The sequence below is a fragment of the Podarcis melisellensis genome (genome assembly GCF_964234715.1).
Source record: "Podarcis melisellensis genome assembly, chromosome: 5".
NCBI lineage: Eukaryota > Metazoa > Chordata > Lepidosauria > Squamata > Lacertidae > Podarcis > Podarcis melisellensis.
In genome coordinates, this window is record NC_138537.1 from 1,506,501 (window position 1) to 1,512,500 (window position 6,000).

Genomic DNA, 6,000 nt, shown 5'->3' on the forward strand with positions numbered 1-6,000 from the left:
CCAGTGACAAGATTTCCAGTTTATTTTCTGTGCTTGTTTATGAAGTTTCAGGGGATACCTAGAAATAAGGGGGACAACATTTTGCAGTTGCAAGAGCATCAGTCTACAACCCAGGAGATGGCAAAAGTAATAATGGAACATTTAATTAAAGGTAAAAGCAGCATGTGAAATTAACTGTGTTGAAAAATGACAATAGCTTTGTTATGTACTGAAGTTCTCACCCTGGGCCAGCAGGGGGATACTGTAGATAGTTTTCACTCAGGTCCACATATGCAAATAAGGGATTGAAAGTGACATTCAGTGATTGGATAGTTGCAGAAAGTTGTTACTGTTGCTTTGTAGTTGAGCTCTATATAAGCAGGCTGGCTGAACCCTTCAGTTCAGTTCTGTTCTGGCCTGTGAATAAACAAGAGCTGTCTGAAGAATCACTGTGTCGTCTGATATGTTCACCCACAACTTAACAAGCTTATTTACTCCTGTATTTTCTAGGACTGATATATTTCGGAGCAGGAATGGTTCCCACTCTTCCTGGGATCAAACTGAGCTTATTCCCTCTCCAGCAGCCTATTGACTGCCCTTGTAATTTCTGCTAGTGTACAAGAAATGCAAAGTTATTCACACGTAACGTTCAACCAGTGTTCAGTCTGTGTACTTGTGCATACAACAGATGAGCTGTGCAAATCAACATGTGTAAATCTTTCACGAAAATGCTTGTATCGAGACAGAGCAAACCCGTGTTCAGTCTAACGTGTTGACAGGCCTGTTCTAGCTCTCAAGGAAGTTTCAATAAAGAAATATTGTCATTCCATATAGAGTGGGAAAACTGGATTTACCCACCCCCCAAAAAAACTCTTATAACTTATATAAATAGAGCAAATGCTAACCTTTTTTAACTAGTAAAAGTTAGAAATTGACAGCTGAAAAATACACCCAGCTAAAATTACAAATTATCATTTCGTTAACTTAACTAGTCAATTAATTTCCGCGAGGGATCTTGATTCAACTCATTGCTATGAAACTCCCTGCGTAAATTTGAGCAGAGAAGGGCAGTTTTACTCTCGTTTGCTTGAACACGCGCAGAATGCCTTTGGGTATCAGAGACTCGCTTGAAGAACATCAGGGAATATTAGGGATCCTGCACTCAGATGCTGCTTGTGGACCAGACACAATGGGAACAGCAAACTCTTCCTATGTTCTAAGCACAACAGCTAATAAAGTGGAATTATGAGTGGGTGGTCCACTAGAAGTCCACCACCAATGAACTATCATTTGTCAATGACATGTTGCAGAATGCTCCCACGAGAAACAGAAATGTCAGCAACCCCAGCCCAGAAGAGCCTATTTCATGTCTTGTCATCGACAATAAAAACCAGCCCTGCAAGGTAGGACATTTGTACCCCTTTCTACAATCAGGGAAGGGGGGCAGAGTAAGAATGACCCACCAGGAGGTCCCCATGGTTGCATAATAATAATAATAATAATAATAATAATAATAATAATAATAATTTATACCCCGCCCATCTGGCTGGGTCTCCCCAGTCACTCTGGGTGGCTTCCAACAAAGTATTAAAATACAGTGGTCTGTTAAACATTAAAAACTTCCCTAAACAGGGCTGCCTTCAAATGCCTCCTAAAAGTCAGATAGTTGTTTATTTCCTTGACATCTGATGGGAGGGCGTTCCACAGGGCAGGTGCCGCCACTGAGAAGGCCCTCTGCCAGGTTCCCTGTAGCTTTGGTTCTTGCAGTGAGGGAACTGCCAGAAGGCCCTCGGAGCTGGACCTCAGTGTCCGGGCAGAACAATGGATGTGGAGACGCTCCTTCAGGTCTACGAGACCAAGGCCATTTAGGGCTTTAAAGGTCAGCACCAACACTTTGAATTGTGCTCGGAAATGTACTGGGAGCCAATGAAGGTCTCTCAAGACCAGTGTTATGTGGTCTCCACTTCCAGTCACCAGTCTAGCTGCCGCATTCTGGATTAGTTGTAGTTTCCGGGTCACCTTCAAAGGTAGCCCCACACAGAGAGCATTCCAGTAGTCCAAGTGGGAGATAACCAGAGCATGCACCACTCTGGCAAGACAGTCCGCTACCAGGGAGGGTCTCATCCTGCGTACCAGATGGAACTGGAAGACAGCACAAGGGCCCAGCCCAGCCCACCCTCTCCCTTCCATCACCCAGCCAAGGCCGCAGGGCTGTTCTCTCCAGCTCAGCATTTTGAGATGGGCAGCATCCTTGCAGAGTCAGCTCCAGGGGCCGCCGAGCCAAATCTGGGCCCCCCTGACGCTTTCTGCCACGGCGGCCTCCGCTGCCAAACCTACGAGGCCAAAGTGGATAACAGCCGAAAGGCATCTGTGGGTACTATATATATATTGGAGATAAGTGGCAGGAGGTGTTTGTGGGAGTCTCGCCTGGCCCTCGGCTGCTGATCTCACAGTTTGGGTTCCAAGCGATTGCTTTCCCTCCGGGGGGGAAGGGGGCAGACCTCTGGATTTTGCCCCTCTGCTTAAGTTACATTCCTGGGTAGCATTACCTATGCAGCAATCAGCGCAATTGCAGACTACGGGAGCTCAGCCTCCCAGCCGGCGGCTCTTTTGCGGCGACAGAAATGGGGAATTAAAAATAGATTTACGTTGAGCTGCCCTGTCTGGATTGCATTGGAGACGTCAAGTTTTTCTGCTCCCCCGCCCTGTGCAACACCCCCCCCCAAAAAAAACTCATCCAAAGCAATCCCAGATTCCCAGAAAACAATTTTTCACAATTTGGGATGCTTTGGGAATGAGATTTTGCTTCAGAAGCTGTTTTTCGAGTGGTCCTGTGCAGCACACCAAGGATGGCGTTGAGAAGGGGCAACATTTTCCCCTGTGTAAACGACATTTGCCAAATGTCACGTTACTCAGGAGATACTCCCTAGGCACACTTCCAGCCTAGCTCTGGAACAGGTAATAATGATGAATATTAGGTTTATAATATGGACGTTTTAAAATAGATGTAGATGGGACACGGGTGGTGCTGTGGTCTAAACCACAGAGCCTAGGACTTGCCAATCAGAAGGTCGGCAGTTCGAATCCCTGCAACGGGGTGAGCTCCCGTTGCTCGGTCCCAGCTCCTGCCAACCTAGCAGTTCAAAAGCACGTCAAAGTGCAAGTAGATAAATAGGTACCGCTCTGGCGGGAAGGTAAACGGCGTTTCTGTGTGCTGCTCTATTTTGCCAGAAGCAGCTTAGTCATGCTGGCCACATGACCCAGAAACTGTTCGCCGGCTCCCTCAGCCAATAAAGCGAGATGAGCGCCGTGACCCCAGAGTCGGTCACGACTGGACCTAATGGTCAGGGGTCCCTTTACGTTTACTTTTAGATGTAGACAAAGAGGATTAGACAAATCAAAGGAGCAGGAGGTCTGTTGTGGTATGTTCTGGTTCCACTGTTGAAGACAGTATGCTGTGATTCCTCTATTGCTGGGGTTGGACTAGATGACCCACGGGCCCCTTCTATCTCTACAATACTACGATATTTCCCTATTTCATCCAATTGGCTGCTGCTGTGTCTATTTGGGGCTCTTTCAGAATTTCCACAGAAGTTGAATAAAAGTTAAAATTAGAAGTCTATCAGAGAAAGTGGAGAGAGAGAGAGTCGTTTTCTCCCCTCTCTCAGAACTCATGGACACCCAACGAAGCTGAACATTGAAAGATTCAAGAGAGCTAGAGAGCTAGAGCTAGAAAGATTCAGAAAGATCATCACACAGCATTCTGCAGGGGGCAGTGGTGGCCACTGAGCTGAATGGTTTTGAAAGAGGAGGAGGAAGAGGAGAGGGCGGTTGATGGCTACTACAGTTATACCTCGGTTACAGACGCTTCAGGTTGTGCCTTTTCAGGTTGCCGAACCTGTGCCGAACCTGGAATTACCAGAACAGGTTACTTCTGGGTTTCGGTGCTCGCGCATGCGCAAAAACACTAAATTACGCTTTGCGCATGCGCAGAAATGCCAATCACAACCCGCTCATGCGCAGATGCGGCGCTGTGGGTCGCGAATGCTGCGGGTTGCGAACGTGCCTCCCGCACAGATCACGTTCGCAACCCGAGCATCCACTGTACTCTATTCCAAACGTAAAAATGGAAAGCGAAATGCTGGTGGTCAACAAAAGAGGTTTAAAGACTGTCTCAAAGCAAATCTTAAAAAATGAGGTATAAACTCCAACAACTGGGAAACACTGGCGTGCGAGCGCTCCAGTTGGAGAACAGCCTTTACCAAAGGCACCACGGGCTTTGAAGACACTCGAACTCAGGACGCAAGAGAGAAACATGCTAAGAGGAAGGCACGCTTGGCAAACCCTCACCGTGATCAACTCCCACCTGGAAACCAATGTCCCCACTGCGGAAGGACGTGTGGATCCAGAATTGGCCTCCACAATCACTTACGGACTCATTGTTAAAACTGTGTTCATGGAAGACAATCTGACTCAGCTGCGAGGGATGGCCAAAGAAGAACAACAAGTCTCAATCTTGCTTATTGGGGCCGATGAGATCCATAGTTCAAAACAGCTGGAGGGCACCAGGTTGGGTAAGGCCGATGGAAAGCTTTCTGCTTCCTTTGACAAATCGCTACCTCCATTTGTATTTTGAGTACAACGCAAATTAATTTATGTACGCTGCAGAAGTGTGTGATGCATATTCCCCACTGTGGATGGACGTGTGGATCCAGAATTGGCCTCCACAGTCAGTTATGGACTCATTGTTAAAACCGTGTTCATGGAAAACGATCTTACTCGGCTACAAGAGATCGCCAAAGAAGAAGAAGAAGCTCTGCCCTCCACAGTTGGAGACAGCAAAGCTTCTGGGTACCATTTTTTTTAAACTGCAGAAGGAGAGAGTATTCTTGTGCTCGGATCCTGCTTGTGGGATTCACACAGGCAACAAGTCAAATTACTGTGAGAGCAGGATGTTTGACAATGGAACAGTCTCCTTCAGAAGGTTGTGGACTCTCCTTCTTTGGAGGTTTCTAAGCAAAGGTTGGCTGTCTATCTGTCTGTCAGGGATGCTCTAGCTGAGCTTCCTACACTTCAGGGGGGTGAACTAGAGGACCCCCAGGGTTCCCTTCCAACTCTCTAGTTCCATGATTCTGTGACTAGATGGGCCATTGGCCTGATTCAGCAGGCTCTGCTTAGGTTCTTATGTTCCAAGGGTCCTGCACTAGGGGTCAAATCTCTGGATTTACATACAGTGGTACCTCAGGTTAAGTACTTAATTCATTCTGGAGTACCGTTTTAACCTGAAACTGTTCTTAACCTGAGGTACCACTTTAGCTCATGGGGCCTCCTGCTGCCGCCGCGCCGCCGGAACACAATTTCTTTTCTTAACCTGAAGCACTATTTCTGGGTTAGTAGAGTCTGTAACCTGAAGCGTATGTAACCTGAAGTACCACTGTATAAGCTAAACAAGCTGTAGCTCAGGGCCCCACTCTCTTGGGGGCCCCCCCCCCAAAAAGGAAAAAAAACCCTGGATGTACAAAATATAAGATAAATAACGAATAAAATAAAACCTACATCCAGCAACAGTGTTTTGTGTTGTGTCGGCTCCCATGATGTAAGTCATGGGCCATGCCTGCTAGCCTGCTCCCTAAAATATCACTGGTTTGCTCCTTTCTATATATAGGGTGCCTAAAATCTGCATGTGCAAATGGCTTTAGATACCTATGAGGTCCATCAATTACCATACAGCATATATTCAACACAAGAAACAGCTAGAATTTATTGTTGACAAAGGACAGCTGGACATACAAAGGGCCCCATTACCTTCAAGAGCTGAGGGCCTCATCAAACCGAAATCTGGCCCTGGGCAGAGGTTGTTCAAACCCAGCGCCCCCTTTTTTGCTTGCTCCCAGCACCTTTCCTCTCCTCCAGCGACCCATTCCCCTCAAGCACTGCACGGACACCTCAACAGTTCTGAGGAAATGCTCTCCTATCCAAATGGCGAGCGAGATTTGAAACCCAAACCCTGCCAGAGGGCCC